The sequence below is a fragment of the Monodelphis domestica genome, chromosome 3 (genome assembly GCF_027887165.1).
Source record: "Monodelphis domestica isolate mMonDom1 chromosome 3, mMonDom1.pri, whole genome shotgun sequence".
Classification (NCBI taxonomy): Eukaryota; Metazoa; Chordata; class Mammalia; order Didelphimorphia; family Didelphidae; genus Monodelphis; species Monodelphis domestica.
In genome coordinates this window covers 245777201-245789381 of record NC_077229.1, presented here as the reverse complement: position 1 = coordinate 245789381, position 12181 = coordinate 245777201, and positions in this window count along the sequence as shown.

The following is a 12181-nucleotide window of genomic DNA, read 5'->3' as shown; positions in this document are numbered from 1 at the left end:
TAAAGATTGGGGTAATAAGTAGTCTAAGATGATATGCAAAAGATGAAAAAGGGAGGCGGAATAAAAGATGGCATGAAGAGAAATTTGAAGGAAAAACATAAATAGAATAATTGATATCACACAAAGAGGTGCATGGGAAGGAGAGGGAAAGAATACTATTATAAGGAGGAGAGGAAGAGAGTGCTAATAGGAAATACTTAAACCTGACCCTCAGTGAAATCAATTCTGAGAGGAATGAGCATCTAAATCCATTGAGGTATAGAATTCTATCTTACCCTACAGGGAAAGTGATAAGGGAAAAAGTAAGGAGGGGGGACTGGGTCAGAGAGTACCAAAAAGGAGGGAAAGTGTGGGGGAAGGGAACTTAATAGATACTAAAAAAAATAAGAATAAGGGAACCAAAGGGAGGGTGCAGAAAGGGAACTATAATAAGCGTGGGGATAAGGGGTACTGACTAAAAGCAAACCACTGGTCTAAAAAGATATAGAGAATGAAGAAAGGGCAAATCTAGGAGAGGATACCAATGTACTGGGGAATGAAGATGTGCATAATTCTGGATATGAATGGAATGAACTCATCCATAAAACAAAAGCAAATAGCAGAGTGGATTAGAATCCAAAATCCTACCATATGATGTCTACAAGAAGTACGCATGAGGCTAGTGAATACTCACAGTGAAAGCATCAAAGGCTGGAACAAGACCTATTGGGCCTCAACTTGAGAAAAAGAAGGAAGGAGTTGCAATCATAATATCTGACAAAGCAAAGTAAAAATATATCTGATTAAAAGAGATAGGGAAGGTAATTACATCCTGATAAAAGGCAGTATAGACAAAGAGAAAATATCAGTAATCAACAAGTATGCATTAAATGGTATAGCATCCAAATTTCTAAAGGAGAAGCTAATGGAGTTAAAGGAGGAAATAGATGGTAAACTATACTATTGGGATACCTGAAACTTCCTGTATCAGATCTAGATAAATCTGGCCAAAAAATAAATAAGGAAAAGGTAAGAAATGTCAATGAAATTTTAGAAAAATTGGTATTAATAGAAATATGGAGAAAAATAAATAGGGACATAATGGAATGCACCTTATTTTCAGCAGCACATGGCACATTCACAAAGATTGATCATGTACTACAGCATAAAAACATAGCAAATAAGTGCAAAAAAAGCAGAAGTAATAAATGCAAGCTTTTCAGATCATAATGAATTAAAATGATGATTAGTAAGGGTACATGGAGAGAAAAATCAAAAATTAATCAGAAATTAAATATGATTCTCCAAAACCACTTAAAGAACAAATCATAGAAACAATAATTTCTTTGAAGAACATGCCAATAATGAGACATCCCTTCAAAATCTATAGGATGCCGACAAAGCAGTACTCAGGGGGAAATTTATATCCTTGAATTCATATGTTAAAAATTAAGGAGGGCAGAGGTCAAAGAATTAGGCATGCAAATTAAAAAAAACATGAAAGGGAAAAAATTAAAAATCCCCAGATGAAAACTAAATTAGAGATCTTCAAATTTAAGGGAGAAATTAATAAAAGTGAAAGTGAAATAACTATTGAAATATTAAATAGGACTAGAAATTGGGACTTTGAAAAAACAAATAAAAAAGACAAAGTACTAGTCAATCTAACAATAAAAAGGAAATAAGAAAAAACAAATTACAGTATCTAAGATGAAAAGAGATACCTCACCTCTAATGAAAAGAAAATTAAGATAATCATTAAAAAATTTTGCCCAATTATATGACAATAAATATGGCAATAGAGGTGATATGAATGAATCTTTACAAAAATATAAATAGCCTAGATTATCTGAAGAAATATAGTAGTCTCTCGGTGACCGAGAATGACAATTGTCTTTGTGCATTTTCATCTACAGTGTGCCTTCATATGGCTTTGTATTCCAAAGACTTAGGCACAAAGTTTGTGGCACATGGGGCATGGGACGCCAGTTGTTATGGGAGGTGTGGTTGTGGCCTGATGTCACTGTTCACACGCAGTGGCAAGATGTCGACATCATTCATTTTCAAAGGTGGTGGCAGCATGGTTAATGTGGGTTTGCCAGATGCTCTGACAGAGGCAACGAGTTCTAGTTGCTTTGGTGTAATGCCAGCCCACTTCAATTTTGACTTTAGCTGATCCTTGAATCTTTTCTTTGGCCAACCTTGTTTCCTGAGTCAAGCTGACAGTTCACCACAGAATACCTGTCTTGGTATTCACTGTGGGTCCATGCGGATGATGTGTCCAGACCATCGTAGCTGGGTTTTGAGGACTATTACTTCGATCCTGGTGGAGTTGGCTCTGTCAAGGACTTCCTGGTTGGTGATTTGGCCCTGCCATTGGATCCTCATAATTGACCTGAGGGAGAGTTGGTGGAATTGCTCCAGCTGTTTCATGTGCTTTCGGTACAGTGTCCAGGTCTCACAACCATACAGGAGTGAGCTGAGGACCACTGCGTTATACATTTTGAGCTTTGTCACAGTGCTTACACCTCTGTGTTGGAGGACTTTGGAGTGCAGCCTCCCAAGTGCCTGGCTGGCCTTTTGGATCCTGGCATTGATGTCATGGTCTAGAGACCCGTCGTTGGCAATGGTGCTGCCCAGATATTTGAAAGTATTTACTTTAGAAAGCTGCGTGCCGTCAATTGTAATGCATGGCTGGTTAGTTGGCCTCCCTGTTGCTGGTTGGAAAAGCACCTCTGTTTTGCTGAGGTGGATAGTCAGGACAAACAGTTTTGTTGTGGTAGAGAACCTGTCCACAATGGTTTGAAGATGATTTTCTTGGTGGGCCATGAGATCACAGACATCTGTGAAGAGAGCTTCCAGGATGAGTCTTTCTGTTGTCTTTGTTTTTGCAGTCAGGCGGCGAAGGTCGAATAGTGAGCCATCCAGTTGGTATTTTATGTAGATGCCCAGGTCTAGATCCATCACAGCATGTTGTAATACTTGGGTGAAAAATAGGTTGAATGGTACTGAAGCGAGGACACAGCCTTGTTTCACACCATTGGAGATGTTGAAGCCATTGGAAGTCTCTCCACCAGATATGACTTCCCCTGTCATGTCGACATGAAAGATCTGGATCAGTTTGACGAATTTTGCTGGGAAACTGAGCTTGCTAAGGATTACCCACAATGCATCCCTGGTCACTGTGTCGAACACCTTTGTCAGGTCTATGAAGACAATGTAGAGACTCAGATTCTGCTCAAGGCAGAAGAAATAGAATACTTAAATAACTCTATATCAGAAAAAGAATTTTAACAAGCCATCAAAGAACTCCCTAAGAGTTACTGCTGGATTCACAAGTGAATTTTATCAAACTTTCAATGAACAACTAATCCCAATATTATATAAACTAATTGACTTAATTTGCAAAGAAGGAGTTCTACAAAATTCCTTTTATGACAGAAATATGGTACTGATTAAAAATCCAGGCAGGTATAAAACAGAGAAAGAAAACTATAGACCAATATACTTAATGCACATAGTTGCAAAAAATTTAAATAAATTACTAGCAAAAAGACTACAGCAAGAAATTATGAATTTTAAAAGAACTCCACCCTACTCAGACCATACTTTAGAAGATGTGATTTAGCTATTTCCTGATTAGTAACAATGGAGATATTTGGTCTAACAGAATCAGGCCTTGGGAACTCTACATTTCTCTACCCTACTTAGTTTAACAAGGTCAGGAATGTCTGCACCATACTGAAGGATTAAGTATCTGAGAAAATGGCCTTCAACAGACATGTGCAGAAACAGCAGACAAACCCCTGAGCTGTCCTAAATCAAGCTAAGCTATCATTGGTACAGCTGATACACAGGAAAGTGTTGTAAAATCGTCAGTATAAGGCACATGACTTCCTCTCTTTGTACTCTTTTCCCAGAGAGTCATCTCTGGCTGGCAGCCTGTTAAGTGTTCCGACATCTTGGTGTGATGGCAGCTATTTGTCTGGGTTTTGGCAGTGAGTTTACCCTTGAGCTAATTCAGGTTCAGTTATCTTGGCTGAACCCTCTTGGAGTTCAGACTGATTCTTTCCTCTTTAATTCTCCAAAACCTTATCTTCTAGAGCCTCTAAACTACCTCCTGTCACAAGCCAGGCAGGAGAAATCCTACACCCTTCCCTTCTTCCTTCTTCTTAATTTCTTTCCACTAAATTAATTACATCACCACAAATTTCCAGACTGACTTGAGTAATTATTTTATTTGGGATATCCATGGCAACTAATAATTCATATAGTTCAGGTCTCAAAGCTAGAATTATCCTTTACAGTTTTCGCTGACCACATCGGTTGTGATGAAATACCCTCAATCTTCTTAACTTTCCTGAACATTTTCTCTACTGTAACTATCCCTAAGTTCAAATTTTAATGGCTTATTTTAATTAGCTGTAGAGGTAAGTGAATTTGGTTTTTTTCCCTCTCTCCTTAAATTAGATAGAATACAGATTTTTTTTTTGTTTTTGTTTTTTTTTTTTAAACCCAAAGTGGTAGGATTGGGAAAGCTGTTTAGCTATGAATCCCCTTTCCCTCAGGGAACAACTGCCTAGATTACTCTTAATTAGGAGTGAAAGGGACCTAAAAAGAATTTTGGCCTTGCTGTGCTCCCCATGTGTTTTGTGAAGCCTGCTAAGAAGATAATTACAAAATATATATAGAAAAATGAATAGCAAATTCTTTGACATTTATATGGTGGTTGAAGAATTAGGGACATTGAGGAATTCAGGATACCTCCATTTTTTAAATATTATTAGGTAATGTCATTTTTTTACTCCTCAGTACTGTGTTTAGAGATACTAACATAAAAATTTTTTTGAAGCTGAAATTCAGAAAAACACGCAAAATTCTGAAGCTAAAATACAAGAAATTATGCAAGAATCTAAAGCTAAAATACAGAAAATTATAAAAAGCATGCAAGATAAAACACAGGAAAATATAAAAAATAGAGGCCAAAATGCAGGAGAACATACAAGTCCAATTGGATGATCTAAAATGTTTCTTACAGGATCAATTGGCAAACATCCACCCCACCAGAAACAAGTCGGGACATGACAGGCCTGTTTCTGAACCTCTAAATGAGGAAATTTCCTTCTCTGAAATAGAGATGAAAACACCTTCCTTATAGCTCAGTTAACAGACTTGTTCTACCATGGTCTGCAAATCTTGGCTGAACTTAATCCCCAAAACCCTTCCCTTGCATTCCCAGTTTCTCATGTTCTTTCTCCTACACAAAGCCAAATTCCAGCCCAAAGGAAATCTCGTCCTTCTGAAGAAACTCATCTTAGTCAAACTGATCCACAGGTACCAAATTCAATTAGAGGCCTTTTTCTTCTAAGGGAATAACTTGAAATAGGATAGAACGGGGATGTGGTGACTTTAAGGCACAATATACCATTTACTTACCAAGAAATAAATGAATTTACATGAAATATCCCCACATATGAACAAGATCCCTTTTAGTAACAAAGAAGATGACAGACATCTTTTTTCAGTATAATCCATTTTACGAGAATGTTGAAAACTTGCTAAAGGCTTTTTTAATTGAACGTGAGAAAAATAAAATAATTGCTCATGTCAACAAAACCCAGGGAAACAATGCAGCACATTGGCCATCTCAGGATTCTGAATGAGACTATAATGACTCTGAGGATCTTTTACAACTATACCATTGTAGAGAGGCCATCCTAACAGCAATGAGAGAATGTGCAGAGAGTACAAATAAATGGACAGAATTTGAAAAAATTAAGCAAAATGAGGAAGAGACACCCTCCAAATTCATGGACAGAATAATCGAGTTTGGGGGTAGATACTTGGATTTTGACATATCAAAATAAAATTGCATAAGACAAGTTAGAAATCATTTTGTCAATAACTCTTACAAAGTGATTAGGGATTATTTTAGAACACATTACCCAAGATGGCAATTATGTACCTTGAAGAATTTCAGAAAACAGCTCTATATGTTTCAAAGGGAAACAAAGAAAAGGAGGAAGAAAATAATGATGTCATGGAGGAAATAAAGAAAGAATTGAGATATTTAAAAGATATGATGGCTAAAATGGAAAGTGGGCATGATACTCAACCAATTGCCCCTCTCCAGGAATCTAATTATTGATCCATTACCTGCCAATTCTGTGAGAAGAAGGGCCACAAAATGATAAGAGTGTAGAACTTTACTCAAGATTATCAGAAGGAATACACAGTTTAATAACAACTACAGAAGTGATAATTATAGAAATAACTATAATAATGATAATGGAAACCACAACTTTAGAAATGATAATGATAGGAATAGATATTGGGAAAATGATAGCTCAAACCAAATGACTACACAAAAATATAACTTATGTGGTTCTCTTCCAAAAAATGTTCGAGGTACTAATGCTCCTAAGGGGGGTGCTCTTAAGAGGGGTGCCCAAGTAATATCCCAAATACTATGAAGGTCTTCAAGGGGGCTGGGGCACAGGAATCAGAGGATACAACCTTTGATTTTCTGGACCCTCATGTTCTACTACCCATTATACCTATCCATTGCCCCCCTATACTAATGAACCCCATGTTACTTTAAGGTGGGTAACACCTATTATGATTTTATTTTAGACACTGGAGCTTCCATGACTGTATTAGAGAGAACATCAGATTTACATTGTTATTCTGTTGGCTCAGAGAATGTAATGGGAGTGTCAGGAATACTCCAAAGGGTTAAAAAACTTTCCCCTAGACTGGTGTCTGTAGGACCCCAGGAGGTACAACATTTCTTCCTTTTGATGCCTGACTCCCCTTTAAATTTACTGGAGAGGGACCTGCTATGCAAACTCAGAGCCACAATAACTTGCTCTCTACATGGTTCCTTATGATTGTAAGTACCTGAGGAATCTTTAAATTTACTCCCTGTAATTATCTCAGAGAGTCAGGAGGCGAAAGAGCATCCCGCCTTTGTAATACCTGAAGATATATACTGGAGTCTCTTTGGGCCATATCTTCTTCCAATGTACACTTACTTGAGTCTGCTGTTCCTGTGCATATAAAAACTAAATCTAGCCCACCTCCTTCCATTCCTCAGTATCCCCTCTCAGAAGAGGCAATTGAGGGTATTACCCCAGTAATAAACTCATTAATTGAGCAGGGAATAATAATCTCTTGTGAATCTGAATACAACATGCCCTTCCTGCCTGTTAAAAAACCAAATATGGGGCCTGATGGCAAGCACCTCTATAGATTCGTACAGGGTATGAGGGCTGTGAACAACCATGTTATAAAGAGACACTCTGTAGTTTCCAACATACATATGATTATTTCTTCTATTCCTAGCACAGCTGCATAATTTACAGTAGTAGACTTGTGTTCAGCCTTCTTTTCCATACCCATAAATGAATACTCTAGGCAAATCTTTGCTTTCACCTTGAAGGGCTCTAAATATACATGGAGTCATCTGCCACAAGTTTACCTGGAAAGCCCGAGTTTATTTGCACAAATTTTGAGCGAAGAAACAGATAATATAATATTTAAAAATAACAAATAAATAAAATATGTAGATGATCTACTCTTGGCTTCAACAGACGATGGAGCATGTCAGGAAGATAGTAAACACTTTCTTTTGGAATTGCACGAAAAAGGACATAATATCTCGAGGGTGAAGTTCAGCAGTGTCTCCATAAATTAGAATATTTGGGGTTCATCCTGACTGTGGTTGGCCGCTATATTTCTCTCAAATGAATTGAGAATATTCAAAATTTAAGAGCTCCTACCAGTAAGAAACAGTTGAGAGCAATTTTAGGAGCAACAGGGTTTTGTAGACAATGGGTTCCTTGCTTTGGGGAAATTACTAAACCCCTTATAGCACTAACAAGGGAATTGGTCCCTGAACCCCTCAAATTAGAGTCATAACACCTGTCAGCTCTTTCAGATCTAAAATAGGCTATCCTGTCTGCCCCTGCTCTAGGCATCCCAGATTACAACAAACCATTTACTTTATATGTACATAAATGAAAAGGGATAGCTTCAGGGGTTTTAACTCAGATTTTGGGACCTTCTCAGCATCCAATTGCTTATTATTCTGCCCAAATGGACCCAGTAGCATCAGGAGCACCACCATGTCTTAGGGGAGTTGCTGCTACAGCCTTACTAGTGACAAAAACTGTTGATCTAGTATTGGAATTCCCATCAAAAATTATGTGCCCACATGAGATAGAAGCATTGTTGCTAAGGCATAGAACACAAACATTCTCAGGTCAGTGAATTACAAGGTATGAAATAACATTATTAAATAGCGAAAACATTACCCTGAAATGCTGTACAGCCCTTAACCCTGCCACCTTACTTCCAGATTTACCAACTTCAGGAGAACCATTACACAGTTGTGAAACACTAGTGTCCATGGCAGAAAAGCCTCGAAATAATCTCTTAGACACTCCCTTCGACAATCCAGATCTGGTCTTATTTACTGATGGTTCCTCTTTTATGAGGGATGGCATACACTACACTGGATCTTCTGTAGTCAAAGCATTTGCCACTGAGTTATCAGCTTCACTACCCTCTAATACTACCACTCAAGGGGCAGAACTTATAGCTCTGAACCCTGCCTGTATAATTGCCAACGATAAAAGGGCAACAATTTATAAGGATCCTAGATATGCTTTTGTCATTTGTCACTCGGTCAGGATACTATGGGTCCAGAGAGGATTTTTAACCTCAACTAGAAAATCTATAGCTAAAGCAGAAAAAATTAATGAAGTTCTTTCTGCTTTCTGTCTGCCTGAAGTCCTAGCTGCAGTTCATTGCTCTGCCCATACAGGTGGCACTGACCTTATCTCTAGGGGAAATGATCAAGCATATGCCACTGCAAAGCTAGCAGTCATAGAAGGACCTGAATTAATTTTAACATTATCAACCACTGATAACTAAATTCATCACTTTCCTATAATGAAAAGGAAGTGGAAAAATGGAAACAAAAATTCAAAGCAAGACAGATTAATGGAGAATGGGTGTCATCTGAAGCAAAACCCCTGCTCCCTAGAAGTTTCTATCACAAAATTTGCCAATTTATTCATAAAAATGTTCACTTTGGCACCCAAGGCATCATAGACTCTGTTAAGAGAGTAAGGATAGCCCCTGGTATATAACTACTATAGCCTCTAAAGTGCATAGAGTCTGCTCTAACTGTCAAGCAAAAAAACAACATGCCTTTTGTGGCAAAGCCTTTGGTAGGCATCCTGTGGTTTACACACCTGTTGATCACCTTTTGAGATTTCATAACAATGACAAAGGCCAGACATTATACATTTTGTCTAGTCATAGTTGATCAACTGACCAGATGATCAGAAGCATTTCCTGTGACCAGAGCCAGAGTGGCTTTTGCTGCTAAGGTGCTTTTAAATGAAATTATTCCTCGCTTTGGTCTGCCAGCACATATTGATTCAGATAGAAGAAGTCATTTTACTGATTCTGTCTTAAATCAAATATATTCTTGCTTAGGGATAACTCCCAAATTCCATGTTCCATATCATCTTCAGAGCTCAGGCCAAGTTGAAAGAATGAATAAAGAACTTTATACTATGACTGGCAAATTATGCACTGAGACACATTCAAAATAGCCTGAAATTCTCCCTCTGGCCCTATTTTATCTTATAAGCAGGCCTAGAGGAGACCTACACATCTCACCATTTGAGATGCTTTTTGGACATCCACCTATACAAGCTAGGCCTTTCTTCCTTGCATATGCATCACTATTAGGGGGAAATACTACTATTGCTTCCTATATACTGGAATTACAGCACCAACTGTGTGAACTCCATGAATCCAGAGGTGCAGTACAAGCTGGACCTCTAGACTTTTCAATTCATGACCTGAACCCAGGAGACAAGATGTATATTAAGTATTTCCAGTGTGCTGGAACAACTCCACCTTCCTGGGAAGGACCATTCCAAATATTGTTAACTACTCCAACATCTACGAAGATTGGAGAGAAGGACTCTTAGATTCATTGCTCACATGTAAACAAAGCATCTTATTTTGAGACTGATTGAATCGATCATATCACATGAATTGGAGATAATAATATATTGACAAGTAGATATTGTTTATTTGAGAACATATTAAATTCCTGATTTTTCCCTTATATTTTTATTATTGCTTTTCTTTCATTTTGATTAGAATATTTGATTCTTCTTTTTTAATTTTTCCTCATTTATTGTACTAAAGGTACATACAATTAATATTTTTCTGCAGTAATATATATCATATATATATATTTGCTATAATATCAATGCATACTCAAAATTTTAAACTATGGGAACCTGCCATTTATTGATAAAATGTTATTGGACTGTGATTAATGTTTGTGTCTGATTACAGAAAAAGGGATAAAAACAAAGAGCACAGACTTAACCTGAATAGTGCCAAAAACAGCATACAGGAAAAGCTAGTGTAAGACTCGAGGTTGAGAAACTTGACATACTTAAAGTCATAGGACTTCCTTATATCTACACTCTTTGTGAATTACTCAGACAAGTACCAAAATTTGAGTATCATCCTGGCTCTCTATATCCCTGAGAATGACAAAAATCCGACCAGGGAATGATGCTTCCCTATCAAAATAGAATTCTAGTTCCTTTCCCTCTTATACTATGGTAATTTCCTGTAGTCTTGGCTGCAAATGGGTAAGTGAAAGATTACTCCATTCTGTCCTACAGACTTGTGGGATAGAAAGGACTTTAAATTGGACCTGTACATGGGCCTATTATGAGTTTATTCTTGCTTACTCCACATTTTATATACATAGATTTTGGTATTTTGATTCTGATTTTGAATTTTTTTTTCCTTTATCCAAAAAGGTTAACTTACTTCCATTTTTTTCTTTTCTTCCATTATATATTTTTTGTTTTTGTTGTTTTGCAATTCTTTTAATAATTGACTCATACACCCCCATAACTCAACAATGCATCCTGAGCTGAACTGGATGTTTTTTAACACCCACCTGGGGTGGGGAGATTGTATTTTAATAAAACTCAAAGATTTTGAAATTTTTTGTTCGAGAAAGATCTTCAAGGAAGAAGCTTGCTAACTCCTAAATCCAGAGAATGAACTGTTGCAGAAAGATGCCAGAAAACTTACACTACCTCAAGGAGATCAAGAATGAACTTTGGGTGTGGTTGATTGAACTGAAGTTTGATTGAACATTTATTGCAAATGTACACTTTTATGCCAAAGTGGACTGCCCCTGATTTGGCTTTTTGTTAATGCGCCTAGCAAAGCAATGGTTTTGTTTTCTCTCTTCTCTATTCCTCCCTAACTATTGTAATTTCATAGCTGGTATGTTTACAATACCCATTGGAGAGACTAGTCTTCCTCTGGTCTCAGGGGTTGATTGTGAATTTTTAAACAACTCCACCCTACTCAGATTGTACTTTGGAAGATGTGATCTAGCTGTTTCCTGATTAGTAACAATGGAGATACTTGGTCTAACAGAATCAGGTATTGGGAACTCTACATTTCTCCACCCTACTTAGTTTAACAAGGTCAAGAATATCTGCACCATTCTCAAAGATTAAGCTCTCTCTTCTTGTGATTGCAGGCAGCTGTGGACACAGGCTTTTTGAGAGTCAGGAGAACTTACTCATGTGGGTTTACTTTTGTTAGATAATTAAGTTTTTATACTTCTATTTCCTTTTTATTCCCTTCTACTTCAAGTGATTATTAATAAACTTTATAAAATTAATACTTGCAGTTTGGGACATTAATTTAAATCTTACATAATTAAATCTAGAAATATGAAATGTCAGTATATTATATGGTTAGTTTTCATCACTAGGCACATTTTCAAACTAATCTAAACAAAATGAATGATCCTTAAATATTTTTCACAACTAGAAAAAAAACACTCATGAAATCCCCTTCAGAGATTCTTGTTCTCCAAAGGACACAGGCAATGAGACACAATACTCCTAAACCAGTGCCACAGATATTGTCAGAGGGAAATATGTAGTCAGAGTATCAATGAGCCATTGCTGAAATAGACCTGAATGAATACCTAGATCTATTCACTTTTGTTATAGTTAAAAGAGTTAGGGAAACTGATGCCCATGGAAATGATTGTCCATGGTAACATAAGTAATATACACATAAGAGATATGTTTTTAACTCTAGTCCTTTGTCTCTAGCATCAGTGCTT